Source organism: Theropithecus gelada, chromosome 7a (genome assembly GCF_003255815.1).
Source record: "Theropithecus gelada isolate Dixy chromosome 7a, Tgel_1.0, whole genome shotgun sequence".
Lineage (NCBI taxonomy): Eukaryota > Metazoa > Chordata > Mammalia > Primates > Cercopithecidae > Theropithecus > Theropithecus gelada.
In genome coordinates this window covers 33,437,386-33,453,323 of record NC_037674.1, presented here as the reverse complement: position 1 = coordinate 33,453,323, position 15,938 = coordinate 33,437,386, and the positions used below count along the sequence as shown (strand labels likewise).

At 37.5% G+C, this 15,938-nt stretch overlaps 1 protein-coding gene across 1 annotated transcript in view; it reads left to right on the top strand.

Annotated features, from left to right (window-relative positions):
* The window catches only part of ALDH1A2 (aldehyde dehydrogenase 1 family member A2), a 325,601-nt gene that overhangs the window by 138,936 nt on the left and 170,727 nt on the right, over positions 1-15,938 (top strand). The gene's annotated exons all lie outside the window — the stretch shown is intronic.

Here is a 15,938-nt window from a genome sequence, read left to right as displayed (position 1 = left end):
TTTGATAAATTGACATCCTTGCTGGCAACAAAGTGTGTTTGGTACTAGCTTCTTGTCCTGTCAAATATTGAAGCCTCGTTTTTCAAAACTGGCTTGTCTGAAGAAATAGAATACAGCATTAGTTTCTAAACAACAAGTTGGGCCTAGTTTCTGATTACCAGTGTGGACTCATGGAATTAGTACCCACGCTGTGTGGTTCCTTCCAGTCCACCCACAGGGAAGCCAGCTCTGCATCAGGCCCTCCCCTAGCTTTGCAAAAAGGGAGGGAGGAGAGGACATGGAGAAAGCAGCTGATGAGAGACCAAAGGCAGAAGGAGACTTCTGATCTGTAGGTGACATTTAGAATTTAGACTTTAAAAAGTTATCACTTGCCTGAGGCCACACTACTGCAAAACCAGGACAAAACCTCAGCATTTTGGCTTTAATTCCTGGTGAAGTTATCAGAACTACCATTGTCTGGAAGGGTTACCTATGACCATACCATTACCAAGCCCCAGTGGATGGACCAGAGAAACAGGACTTTCTTACTGTGACTACAGCTAATAACATGCAAGAGTGTTCTTTAGTCTTCCCATTCACTCATCTAACAACTATTTATTGCACACTCAGTACATGCCAAGCACTGCACTTAGCAAGAGCACATAGGGTTCTTGCCCTTCACAGAGCCTAGAGTCTAGTGAAGCAGACAGATGTAAGTGAAATAATCCCACACACATAAATACAAAATCACAACTGAGATGTATGCTGCAAAGATGGGGGCCATATTTCTATAAGCAAATATAACAAAAGGATTTGACTTTGTCAGAGAGATCTCTGATGGCGTCTCCAAGGAAATCATGTGTGGATTGAGATCAGAAAGAAGCATGGGTTTAAGTATATGAAGTGGGGAAGAAAATGCATGTACAAAGGCCTTGGTGGGTTTGGGGGTAGGGGGTAGGGGACAGCATGATATCTCTCAGAGAATAAGAGAAATTTACTGTGGTTGGCCCCAGAGAGAGTGAAGGAGTACAGCATGCAAAATGAGCCCCGAGGTGTGGGCAAGGGTCAGCCCTTACTAGCCTTGTAAGTGGTAGTTAGGGCTAAAAGCTTAAGTCATTGAGGTGGTTTAAGCAGAAATATGACACGATCAGATTAGAGTTGTGAAAAGATCCTCTGAGCTGTGAGGTAGAGAGGGGACTGGAGGGGACTTGGAATGGTCATAGGTAGATCCATTTGGGGGTATTACTGAATTCCAGAACCAGGTGGTAGCTTTGATAATGGAGAAATGGAAAGATCCAAGGGTTCTTTATATCTTAAAATTGGAAGAATTTGGTAGGTTAGATGTGGGAGATGAGGAAAAGAGACTGAGAAAGGTTGGTTCCTGGTTCCTAACTTGTTGGGGAAGGTGCTGCTGAGTCCTGTGAGAGGAAATCCTGGAAGAGGACCAGAAGTGCAGTGGAAGATCGTTAATTCTGCTTGTGCAAAGTTGAGCCTCAGGGGCTTCTGAGTGACGTAAATTAGGAAGTGATATGGGTCCAGATGAAGAAGGAATGTCTGCGTGCTCAGGGTGGTGATAACTGGAGCCTGGAGTAAAGAGGCTCCCTAGGGAGAGAGTTTGAAGAGAGCTAAGAGTTTGATATGGAACATTTCATGCTTAGGTAGAGGAGGATGGAATCTTCATTATTTCTGTTTTTCTACCTTCAATTGACAGTCACACTTCTCACCTCCATCATCACAAACAGCTCATCATCAAACATAGCTTACTCATATAAAATAGTCACTGAACAAAATGTTCCAGCCACCTAACAAAATGTTCAAAAGCATTCTAAGAGGGTAAGCAATGAATAGTATTCCTCCTTCCACCTAGGAGGGGGCCTTTGTCAAAATACCCTGACTCCGAAGTGCTAACTAGAAGCCTAAGGGAGCTTTTAAATTTCATTCACTCAGGAAAAGTTTTCATTGAATATGTACCATGTGTCAGGCATAGCATTAAGCAGTGGGAATTTAAAAATGAAAAAAAAATCTCTATTATTAAGGAATTAATAGTCTAAGTGACAAAGACATCTGAATGAATACACCATAGAGTAGAATAGAGTTGTAAGGAAGATACTGAACCAAAATTTCTGTCACCATAGGGACATCTGAGAGCTAACTCTGCATTTGCCAATATACAGAGGAAAGAATGAGTACAGTGACTGCCATCAACAGTTCTAAAGCTGATGAGCTTTCCTGGATGCACTGCTATACTGATTTTCCAGGGCTGGCGTATGCTGTTCTTTTATTAATAGTTCCCTTGGCTCTGCCCCTTCTTACCTTGTCTTCTCCCCAACATTCTATTCTGTGTTTATCTACTTTTGCCTTGCGTAACCATCTTTGCCTACACTCATGCAATCCCAAGATAGAAGCCTGGTGTTTATAAGCATAACCACCTCTCACCCTGACCTCACTTCCCCTACACCTCCTTATTCTAAATTCTAGTCCCTCAAAGCCTTCCTCTCCACCTAGGTATTATCTCATGATTACCCAGGTTAGTGATGCACTTCCCAGCATCTCAGGTTCCATTGACCCAGTGACTCTTCTACACCCATGTTGCCAAAGCCCAACTCTGGGTATGCCCAACCATCTTTTTTTTTTTCCCCGCCCTCAGAATTTCTCTTCCCAGGCTGCTAAATGTTGCTGAAGAAAATCACAAATGTATTGATTGACTCTATTGCAGATAATTGTGATGTAGGATCAGCAGTGGCCCCATATTCTTAGTTAACCTTTTATTTCCAAGTTTCCAGATTTTAGCATGCATTAAAATCAGCTTCCCTCAGAGACTGATTCTGTAGATCTGAGATGGAGCCCATGAATCTCACAAGCATACTTGATAATTCAGAGCCCATTCTTTGCCCAGCAGCAACCACATACCTCTTCTATGCCCTCCAGCTCACAGTCCCAACCTTCCCACTCAGATGATGACTTTTTTCTCCAAATCCACTGGGAAAGAATAGGTTTCATTGACTGTAAGTCCTTTTATGCTCTTACTCCTAAAAAATTTGCCTTAGTTTTATTTATGTTATCCTCCTTTCCTTTCCTTATTCCTACCGTTTGCCCTATGTTGGTGTTCTGTTCCAGCCCCTCTGGAACCTTGGCCAGTCAACGTTCCATTCACTCTCAGTCTCTTTCCAGCATTGGCTTTCTCCCACCGCCCCAGGACCAAAACAAACACAGGTCTCTCTAATACTGAAAAACATTCCTCAAAGTTGTTTCACTCCAAATTACCACTTTATCTATTAATATCTCCTCCACTTTCCTTCTTTTCCACTTACAGAAGAAATAACCTTTTTCCCATGAGTGTAAAATCATATTACACTGTGAAAAAAATTAGAAGTATTTAAATTAAAATGTTAAAATTTCTTATAATCCCTGTCATCAGAGATAACCATTGTTAACAGGTTGGAATATCTGCAGAATTTGTTTCAATAGGCTGGGCATGTTAACTCACGCCTGTAATCCCAGCACTTCGGGAGGCCAAGGCGGGTGGATCACCCAAGGTCAGGCATTCGAGACCAGCCTGGCCAACATGGTGAAACCCCGTCTCTGTTGAAAATACAAACATTAGCTGGGCATGATGGTGCATGCCTGTAATCCCAGCTACTCAGGAGGCTGACACTGGAGAATCGCTTGAACCCAGGAGGTGGAGGTTGTAGTGAGCCAAGATCACAATTGCGCCATTGCACTCCAGTCTGGGTGTCACAGCCAGACTGTCTCAAAAAAAAAAAAAAAAAAAAAAAAAGTAAAGAAGAAGAGTTTGTTTCAGTAGATCTAATAATATATAAGTATCTAATCTTCACCCTAAAAGTAGGGTTATACTACATTTACTATATTAAAAATTTTTTTCCCACTTAAACGTTCGTGCTTAGCCTTCTATGCCAATGTAAAATTAACCTTTCTAATGACTGTGTAATATTCCCTTGTACAAATGTGCCATAAATTAAACAAACTTCTCTTAATAGGCAATTGGTTGTTTCCAATTACTGTTCATTAAAACAACTCTGCAATGAACATCCTTGAGTATCTCTATCTCTTAGCATAACTTCCTAGAAGTTGAATAATTAGTCAGAGTATGCACATTTAAAGTGTGTTAAAATATCTGTTTTCTCATTTTCTTTAATATCGGGTAATTGAAATCTACTAAATATTTTTCCAAATATAACAGTTAAAAAATATTGTTTTAGTATGTATTCCTTTGTCTAACAGTGAAGTTGAGCATCTTTAATGCATTAGCTATTTTTTATATTTTATTTTATGTCCTACTTTTCATCTGTAATTCTTACTTTTTATTACTTTGTTTCAACTCTTTATAAGATATGAATATAAATCTTTTATTTGTTAGATGTGGCATGTCATTTTCCAGTTAGTTATTTATCCTTTAACTTATGATGATTCTATTTGATTGCGATATAGAGGTTTAGAAAATTTTATGTACTCAATTCTGAAACCTTTTTCTGTATAGTTTCTAACTTTGTTATTTGTGCTAAGAAAGACCAGCACTATCCCAAAATGACAAGGATATTAAAATGTGTCCTATATTTTATTCTGGTATTTTTACAGTTTCATTTTTATATTTAAGTCATTAATTTTTCTAGAATATATTTTGATGTATAAAGTAGGGCTCTAATATTTTCTCAATATTTTGATCTCTTATATATAAAAACTTCCCAGAAGTAAAGTTGCTGTTTTAATACGTCTAGTCTTGCTATATATTTTAATGACTTTCTGGTAGATCTCCCCTCATTATTTTCCAACATATGTTGGCTAGATGAACTTTAGAATCATTTTTTTAAGTTCTATCTCATCCCAACTATAATTCATAAAAAGGCATTCACTTTATGGATAAAGTTATAATATAACTTTCATAACCCAAAATATAGTCCATCTGTCCATTTAGTCAAATCTTCTTTATGTCCTTTAAGTTAAGATACATTATTTTCTCTGTTGTGTCTTCTGAATTCTTGTTAAGCTTATTTCTGGGCATTTGGTATATATTTGTATTTATTTTTGACGTTAGGTTGAGATCTCTTTTTTTATTCTGTTTTCTAACTGATCATCACAAGCAAAACTCTATTTCTGTGTGTCTATCTTCTATCTGCCCACTCTAATGAACTTTCTTTATAGTTTAAAATGGGTTTCTAGTTGATATTGTAGTGAACATTGTTAGTTTTCTACTTGGCATCTATTAAAACTTCTTTCTAATAGACCAAGTTTTCATTTAAAATATCTGCCTTTCTTTCTATGCAACTGGGCTTTTGGTGGAAGACTGACTATTCCCAGATCTAAGGGTAAACACTGATTAGTCTAAGCCTACAATAATAATTTTCCTCCCCTTGAAACCATTACAGGTTCAGGAAAAATGTGATTTAATTTGGGCCAATGAAATTTGAGAAGATATTAGCTGGAGTTTTGGAAAGAAGGTCCTCATTTTTGTGAAAGCTACAAGAACCCAGTTCTCTGTCATCTACTGGATATGAGCAAGGAAGCTTGTGGCTATTAAAGACAGCCATCCTGAAACCATGGATAGGCAGAGGGCATGAAGAGGAGGGAGGATGACTTGATACAGAATCTAGCAGGGCATGAAAACAGGACATTCTTGCATCACTGATGATATTACTTCTGGATCTACCAAACTTGAGGCCTACTCTACCCTGGGACTTGCAATTATTATATGAGCCAATAATAGTTAATATTTTCAAAGCCAATTTGAATGTGATTTCTGTTAATTTCAACATTAAAAGCCCTAACTGGTTTATTAGCTTAGATTTTTGAAGGTAGAATATAATATGAACTATAACAACTCATTTTACCTCTTCTCTTTTAATACTTCTATTTATTTCTTTTTCTTGTTTTATTACATTGGCTAAAGCCATTACAAAAATATTTAATCATAATAATGAAAATTAGCATTTTTCTATTGTTCCTAAATTTAAAGACAATGCCTCTCTGTGTCGTTCAGTAAGTTTCATATTTCCTATTATCATGCTTAGTTTTTTTGTTAATTACTGAGATTTTTTAAAACAGTAATGAATATTGAATTTTTATCAAATGTCTTGAATATTTAATGGGAAGTTTTCATTTTAAAAACTTTCATTTTTCTTTGTGTCATTAGTTAGTTACATTTTAAATGATCTACTGTTAAAACAGGCTTGCATTCCTGAAAAGTCTCCTGCTTGGTTGTGAAATACATATACTGCTAGATTTAGTTTTCTAATACTTATTTTTGATTTTTTTTGCTTGGATATTCATAAGCAAAACTATAAAAGGGTAGTTTGTGTTTTACTTATCAGACTTTGATATCAGACACACTAGCCATGAACAAATGAACTGCATATATTTCCATATTTCTCTACCCTATGGAACAGTTTAAATAACCCAATAATTATCTGTTCCTTAAAAGTTAATGGGTTCTATGTACATGCAAATATGAGCCAACATCCTCTTTGGCAAGTAGATCTTTGAGAATATTTTAATATCTACTATCATTACTGTCATCTATAGGTCTTAGGTACATTTTAGTCATTTGTGGTTTTCTAGAATTTGTTCTACTCAATCTAGAATCTCAGAATTAATAAAATAGATGTAGTGTATAATGTAAAGCATCCTTTTTCATTTCAAATGTAATCTATTTGTGCTTTTCTCTTTTTTCTCCTTGGTCTCAATTGCCAGAAGTGTATCATTTTTATTGTTATTTTTGAAGAACTATGTCTTGATTTTATTTGTCAAAAATAGTTTTGTTTTATTTAAAATTAATTAATATATGATATTCCCTGAATTCTCTTTTCTGTATATTTCTGGTTAGGGTGGACCACAAGAGAGATTCTTTTGCAAGACATGAAGGACAGGTTTGAACAGCAGCCCTGTTGTAGCTCACACATGCCATCACCTATCTGCTTGCTCACCTTTGTGGTGTAAGGCAGCAGGCACACAGCGGGCACACCCAGGCCTTCTCCACCTTCCCCTGGGTCCTCCTTCAGTTTCTCTGGCTTCTACACTAGATGTGTACATGTTCAACATCAACATGAAGTGTTCCAGTTTCTGTAGGACATGCGTACCATCAAAGTCAGAGGCAACAGGAACTGACACAGGTTTTGACAGGTGTCAATCTGAGACAGCCAAGTATAAAGAGGTCCCTGGAGAACTTCTGACTGGCCTGCACACTGGGAGGAGTGTACACTGAGGTGGAACCTCGGGAAGTTTGTGCCGTTTGCAGGGAGGAGGATCCTGGCCTCTCCCATTCCGGGGTGGTAACCTGAGGATTCAATCTGTGATATGGGGGCTTGTTAACAGGAACATCTTTCCCTTTGCTGAGTTTTTTCCCTTTTGCCCAATAAATTCCTTTTTTTTTCCCTCACCCTTCAAAGTGTCTGTGAGCCTAATCTCTCCTGGCCATGTGACAAGGACCCCGTTTTTAGCTGAGCTAAGGAGAAAGTCCTACAACAAGTGTGTCCTCATGGACTCCAGACTGTGTTGGTAGGTTCCGGATTCTTCTTGTTCCCCTTCAAATTACATCCATCTTCTCTTGACTGCCCGCCCTGTAGACATCAAGCATCAGCATCAGACATAAAAACAGTAGCCTTGTAAGAGACTGCTAAACCATCTCTCACAATTGTTTAAGGTCAATCACTGTAACAGACTCCTTTATGCATATATACACACATATATATGTATTTGTATACATATATATATAAGACATATATGTGAGATCCTGCTTCTGTAATTGAACCCTAAGTTATTTATGTAGGCATTTTCACAGCTATGCAGGCATTTTCACGACAACTTCCTTATGAGCTACATCTTTTATCAAAGTAAATTGTTATTTTTGAGCTACTAAATGCTTTTTTGTTGTATACTATACTTTGTGTGCTGTTAATATTATCACTCCTACTTTTGTGTTTGTTTGCTGCATCTTTGTCCATCCCTCAATTTTAAATCTGTGGAATAAAAATTAGATCTACATTATATTTTATAGTCAATCTTTTAGAATCACCTATTTAGTTTACTAGCAAAATATCATTTTACAAGAGCCTGATATGTATTTAGCTATGTTCCTGACTTTGAGTGAATCTCTACATAATCTATTTCGTTTATTTTTATTTATTTATTTATTTTTGAGACGGAGTCTCACTGTGTCTCCCAGGCTGGAATGCAATGGCACGATCTCTGCTCACTGCAACCTCACCTCCCAGATTCAAGAGATTCTCCTGTCTCAGTCTCCCAAGTAGCTGGGATTACAGGCGCCTGCCACCATGCTCAGCTAATTTTTGCTTTGTTTAAATGGAACTAGATGAGTGAAGTAATGATAAGCAGGTTAATCAGCATATGTTAATAAATAGTAACTTTGTATTGCCATTATAATTTACAGAGTTAGTACATAAATAAAATTTTCAACAAAAATTTTAATACATGCTTTTTATTTAACAACCATTCATATTCTAAATGTTACAAATCAACATCCTTGAAACTTAAAAGAAACCTCTCAATATTGTAGGAAAGTTTTTGTCCTTTTTAGTAAACAAAGAAAGCCAACCTTCTGATGACAAGATTTAGAATAAGAATAGATATAATTTAAATTTTTGTAGCTATAGGTAGTCTTCCCCATTAGCTAGATGAACAAAGGTGACCTGCTACTCCAGCATTTGATATTCTCAAAATTACTTATGGCAAATTTCTGCTAGTGAAGTTTGGGAAATTTGGTCTCAATTTTAATCAAAGCTAAATTACATATATTTAGAAATTTTAATAATTTATTTCTAGAAACTTTTTTAGTGTTTTCTGTTTAAATGGTTAAAATCAATAGTGACTGGGCTCCCTATTGTCAGACTCTCCTTATCTTAGACTGTTTTCAACCATCATCCTAATACACATATCATTACTCATTTCTCCTTCCTTCATAAACTGTAGAAAAAAGTCAAAATACTGTAGGCCTGCTATCTGTTGTTAGCATAAGATAGATTTCTGAAATAAGACACAAAATGCACAAACCATAGAAGAAAATGTTATATTTGACTGTATTAAAATGAAACAATGCCTTTTTATCAAAAGACAACAAAAAGGAGAAAAAAGAGGATATTTGCATCATATATAGCAGACAAAGGCCAATATGTAATATATACATAAAGGAAAAGTAGGCAACCCAATGGGAAGATGGGCAAAAAACCTGAAGAGGCGCTTCACAAAGAGGAACCTCAAATAGCCAATAAACGTGAAAAATATTCTCTGCTTCACTAGTAATTAAACAAATGCAAATTAAATCCCCAATGAGATTACATTTTACACCAACTGGATTGGCAAAAGCCAAAAAAAAAAAAAAAAAAAAAAAAAAAAAAATGCAGTATCAAGGGTAAGAAAAAAAATAAAAAAAAAAAAACACAAAAAAATTACATTTAAAACAAACAGGATGGGAAAAAACAAAAAAAAAAAAAAAAAAAAAAAGAAAGAAATTGCAGTATCAAGGGTCAGCAAAGATGTAGAACTACTACAACACCAACACATTTCTGGTGACAGTGTAAATTGGTAAAATATCTTTTGAATGAAACTAAACCCAATTTGCCAGTTTGGTATTACCTAATAAATTTTCAGGTGTGTGTATATAATGACCCAGCAATTTCACACTTAGGAATCCACCCTAGAAAAATTATTGCATACATATACCTAAAGAAATATATAAAATGATTCATGACAACACTAGTTCTAGTAACAAAATAACTAGAAAAAAATATGTGAATCAATGGTTAAATGGATAAACAGTACATTTTTATAATGAAATGCCATAAAGCAATTAATGGCTTACAATTACACATGACAGCATAAGTGAATCCCAGAAATATAACATTGAACAAAAAACATGTTGCAGAAGAACTGTTGGTTGCCATAAACTGAAAGGTGGGTTCACAGGTGTTAATTGTACGATAAATTATTATGTCTTATATTTATTTTATTAATAAAGAGAAAAAATAAAACAACATTGAAAACATAGCAGAATAAATAAACTTCCTGCTCATGATTCACCTTGTGTCACCTTGTTTGGGGGAGAAAACTTTTAAAAACATAATTTAGTTAGAATATTTCCATTTATTTATTTATTTATTTACAGGTGGAGTTTTGCTCTTGTTGCCTAGGCTGGAGTACAATGGTGCAATCTTGGCTCAGCAACCTCTGTCTTCTGGACTCAAGCGATTCTCCTGCCTCAGCCTCCCAAGTAGTTGGGATTACAGGTGTGTACCACCACTCCTGGCTAATTTTTGTATTTTTAGTAGGGAAGAGGTTTCACCATGTTGGTCAGGCTGGTCCTGAACTCCTGACCTCAGGTGATCTGCATGGCTCGGCCTCCCAAACTGCTGGGATTACAGGTGTGAGCCACTGCACCCGGTCAATGTTCCCTTTTTTAAAACTCAGTGATTCCCCTCTACGTAATAGGTAATGTCCAAACTTTCTAGACTGATATTTAAGTTCTATCATAAATCTGACTCCTCCATAGTTGCGCAAATATGTATCTCAATATTCCCAGCATGAAATACTTCATTTTATCTGAAGGGTGCATATAGATTCTTCCACAGCACTCCTTATTTATTTCTGCCTACAAGTCTTTGCTTGTGCTGTGTCCTCTCATCTGGAAGGCTCTTCTTCTGCCTCGCTTCCATCCAAATTGTACTCACCTCACCTTTTGAAGAATTGGACTTACTAATTCATTTATGAGTCCTTCCCTCACAATTCCATTGAACAGGGAAATCTCCCACAATCAAATACGTATACCACTCACTGTATGAATTACTCACATAGCCCTTAATCACATCAGTTTCTTCTCTCTTCTTGTATATTTGTACATATGTATGTATGCATATGTTTTCTGTCTCCAAATAGATTATAAACTCTTCAGAAATACGAACTATGTTTTATACTTTTTTGGTATGGTCAAAAGGGCTTAGTACAGGTAACGTGTAATACAAAGAAACAAAATTTACCAGTAGCTTGCATAGCAGACATAGTCTTTTCCTTCCTTTTGTGTCCTGAGACCCACGGATCTATGATCCTCTGGTCAGGGGTTGCAGGAGCAAGGAAAGGAAGTGTGTGTCTTAGAGGCTGATGAGAGATGGATAAGGCTTTGGGAAAGGGTAAGAGAATACAGAGCCACATCTAGGTGGTCATGTCAAATCTTCTGCTTTAGAAAGATCACCTCATTTCAGTGTATTCTATTTTCATGAACTAAGAAAACCTAGAAGATTGTTTTTACCAAACACACAAAATATTTTCACAAAAAAATGATAATCACAGAAGTACAATTTAATAAATATGGAGAACCAAGTATGGACAGAATGCTGGGCCTTTCATTAAAATAAATAGCTCTTCACGGTTTATCAAACATTTGCACCAACTATTTTATTTGTATCTCAAAACAATCCTATAAAGTAAAAAGAATAGATATATTGCATATTATATGTATACACGTATATGAATTTCTTGTTTCTTGCCTGTCTCTCCTACTACAGTGTGAGTGCCTAAAAACAATGTTGACTGTTAGACTATTAGATACCCAGTGCCTAATCTTTTTTTTTTTTTTTTTTTTTTTATGGCAGAATCTCACTCTGTTACCCAGGCTGGAGTGCAGTGGCATGATCTAGGCTCTCTGCAACTTCCGTCTCCCAGGTTCAAAATATTCTCGTGCTTCAGCCTCCTGAGTAGCTGGGATTACAGGTGTGTGCCATCACACCCAGCTAATTTTTGTATTTTTAGTACAAATGGGGTTTCCCCATGTTGGCTAGGCTGGTCTCAAACTGACCTCAAGTGACCCCCCTGCCTCGGCCTCCCAGAGTGCTGGGATTACAGGCATGAGCCCCCACACCTGGCCTGGTGTGTAATCTTTAATAAACACATGAGAAATTGTGAAGCAAACCCTCGCTATACAGTTGAGGAAACTGAAGCTCAAGAAAGAGGACTGACCTGTCGAAAATCATGCAGTTAGTGGAGAGCGAGGATTCAAATCTACACCTCTGGAATCCCGTTCCATCGCACCTTCTGCCATTGCTCAACACAATGGGGAAATCCCATTGCCAAAACTGAAAGGACATTTTGATCATAACTTTTTGTTTGTTATGATTTTTAAAAAAATGTTGTTCAACTTTTTCTAATTTCTTTATGATTGTGCTATTTACATAGAATGAATACACTAAAACTGGGGAAAGGTACCTTAGGTAGAATTGCAGCTCTCTGTGAGGGTAAAGCTGAGGCCAAGAGCTTGGTCTTTGTCACTTGGCCTAAATGGACTCCACAGGCCCAGCCATATGCGTCTCCCAGTCACACAGCTGATCACACAGGCTGGGAGTGATCCACTCAAAACTCATCTTCAGAAATGCAAAAACACAAAAGCCTGTGCCTTGATGACAGGGCATTAGCAACAACTGTGCATAAGGTGCCTAGTATTACAATTGTAATGTTAGTATTTCAGGAGCCTAAATTATTATTATTATTATTATTTTTTTTTTTTTTTTTGAGACGGAGTCTCGCTCTGTAGCCCAGGCTGGAGTGCAGTGGCCGGATCTCAGCTCACTGCAAGCTCCGCCTCCCGGGTTCACGCCATTCTCCGGCCTCAGCCTCCCGAGTAGCTGGGACTACAGGCGCCCGCCACCTCGCCCGGCTATTTTTTGTATTTCTTAGTAGAGACGGGGTTTCACCGTGTTAGCCAGGATGGTCTCGATCTCCTGACCTCGTGATCCGCCCATCTCGGCCTCCCAAAGTGCTGGGATTACAGGCTTGAGCCACCGCGCCCGGCCGAGCCTAAATTATTTACCAGGTTACCTGGGAGTTGGGTTGAGGAATCACATTTCCCACACATTAACAATGGACTAAAACATCTAGGACTTCCATTCTCTGTAAGTCACTGCATTTTTCCACTTCCATTCCCCAACTAGCAGAGGTGCTGAACACAATATCCTGAGAAAGGCATTGAAGTTCCCCTAAATTTCTGAGCAATCAGGACAGGAGTACATTGCTCGCTTTTCGAGCTTTGGTAGTGGAAAGCCTCAATGCCTACTGCTTGCCAAATATTAGTCCCGTGTACTCTCTGTATAGTTCTGAGAATCTGGGGATTCCTTCTGGTCCTAGCAACTATCACTCTTTCAGTTGGTTATATTGCCATTCATGTCTATGAAGGTGCTAGATCATAAATCTCTCCTTCCAGAAGCAACTCAACAAATTTCCATTCCAACTGTTCCATTGAGCAAAGAGGACACAAAAATCAATTGTTATGGCTCTTTTCAATAAAACCCTCTTCTCCTGCTGTTGTATTTGTAACACAATGGAGAGAAACAGCAATGGCCACAGATCTCAGGTGACCTTTACTTCATCCTCAGGAAAGATGCCATGTCTTTCCTGGTGCCAATATCCTGTGGCTCTCCATAGACTTCCAGGAGACACTGAAGCACATGGGCAAGGAAAGCTTCCCTCGTCTCCCAAAACCAGCAAGGCTTATATTATTAATATTATTATTACAATTTAAAAATTAATTGGGAAGCTGTTGAAAATATACTACAATTACCTGTAGGAAATGAAAAACAAAATTATGTCATTTCAAATAGACCATTATCTAAGAAGTCACTGCAGAATATGCCATTGGTACCAAAACCTTTGTTCTTGGTAGTGAATGAAAGGTGTATTTTTAAATGCCATATTTCTTGATGGAAATACACTCTCAAAAACACCTTGAAATATCTCTGGCTTAATGCAAAGACTTTGGAGACTTTGACCATTTTTACTCAGGTAGATCTTTTGTAGATGAATCTCAGAATAATTGATCAAATTCGCACAAACCTGAGTGGTTTCAACAGTTAAAATGATAAAAGTAGCTAATCAATTAATAATTGTATAAGCAGTAGGAAAAAAATTTAAGTCAGCTCCATTTTGACTGAGTGATCTGAATTGAACATAGTCATGACTGATGTGTGCTTGCCAAGGGGCTCCTTGACTCTGTGACTTTTATGTCCTCTATGATCTGAGTTCATTGATCTTTTGGGTACAAAGATGAAGACCATTTGTTTACCCAAACATTTGTTCAGAGAGAATTCATTTAAGGGAAAGTGAGTTGACTAAATGAAACAAGGTCACTTTTGGTTTTGTTTGTTTTTGTTTGATCCATGATATCAAAGAGACTGTTGAAATTTGGTATGCTACTAAAGGACATGAAGAAAAACATTGCAATCTATTTGAAACTAAATGGAAGTCAATAATGCCTTTCAATGAGCATTTTATCTATAATGTAAAAATATTTATTATGTTTGGTAAATGAAAGAGGTAAAGTGACATCTTGAAAGTGATTTAATCCACTATCTTAAAACAAATTGACGGAATGGATTTCCTATATTGTCTATATTATGATATTTTAAAAAATTCATATTGACTCAGTTCAGTTCAGCAAACATTTTTTGGATGTATGGATGCTTAGCACTGTGCTAGCCCTGAATACAGGAAGATAAATGAAAAGCAGCCCTGGCTCTCAAGATGATTTCAGTCCAATTAAGAAAACACTTATAGTGTTGGTAAATTTGGTAAATGTATAGAACTTCTATTTTATCAAATACCCCAGGGTGAAATTAGAACAGAGATGAGGACTTGCTGGTTAATAAGTACTCATCCCTTTGTTTAGCAAATGCATTTTACAAAGAAGTTAATATAACATTATCTACTTTCTTGCACAGAGATTCACAAGATCAGAATTTTAGAATTGGAAAAAGTGGTAACGTACACACAACCCAACTCCTTTATCATCAATAAGGCAAGAGAGGCTCAGTGACTTCCCTGGAGTCAGCTCACGGGGGACCAAGACTAGAATGCTAGAATCAAGGATTCTAATTGCTTTTATTCTTTTGTTTTTGTTTTTGAGACAGAATCTTGCTCTGTCGCCCAGGCTGGAGTGCAGTGGCACAATCTCAGCTCACTGCAACCTCCACCTCCCAAGTTCAAGCAATTCTCCTGCCTCAGCCTCCTGAGTAGCTAGGATTACAAGCGTACGCCACCACTGTCCAGCTAATTTTTGTATTTTTAGTAGAGACAGGATTTCATCTTGTTGGCCAGGCTGGTTGTGAATTCCTGACTTTGTGATCCACCCGCCTTGGCCTCCCAAAGTGCTGGGATTACAGACCTGAGCCACCGCACCCGGCCCCTAATTTCTAGTCCTCTCTTCTTTCCTCTAGAATGTGCTGTCCCTCCTTGTTCTGCTATTGATTTTACTCATGAACAGTGGGGCCTCAGGGTCAAAAGTCTGGTTGGAAGAAGAGCTGGGGGACTTGCCTTGGAGTTGTGTTGAGTGCTTGATATGGACCCATAGAACTGTTTTGTAAAGATACTTTACATAAGATTTGAAAAATATCAGTTACACTCCTCCGAGATTCCTAAAGTCCTACAAGCCACCTCTTGGTGCCACTACTGCTTGTAAAATATAATATTGTCATTTAATTTGCATGCAGTTGAATTAAATGAGCTCTTAGTATATAGAATTTACGGAACTTCTTGCCTCTAAAAAGATGTTAAGGTAAGACTGATTAACTCTCTTACAAAAGGGGATAGGATTGTCCTTTGAGTGGAACCAACTGAGACCCAGGATTTCTTCAGCTTCCCAGATCTGGAAGCTCTATTTTATTGTATTGCCCAAATGTGACTGAGCCCTGAAGAACTGAGTCGTGATACAATATTCACCAGATACTGACTAACAAACAAGATGACCATTTATTAACTCACATTGTGCAGAACAACCATGATTACCCTGTTGGCTGATCAGCACATGCTTCCTTAGTAGTAAAGTCTATCGGAGGAGCCAAATTACTCTTGGAATCTTGGAAAACATGGATTAGAATGGAGGGAATGGCTGCCTTAACAACTCACTGTTATTACTGAACTGCTCCTTCCACCCACAGACAGGTTCCCTTCAAGAA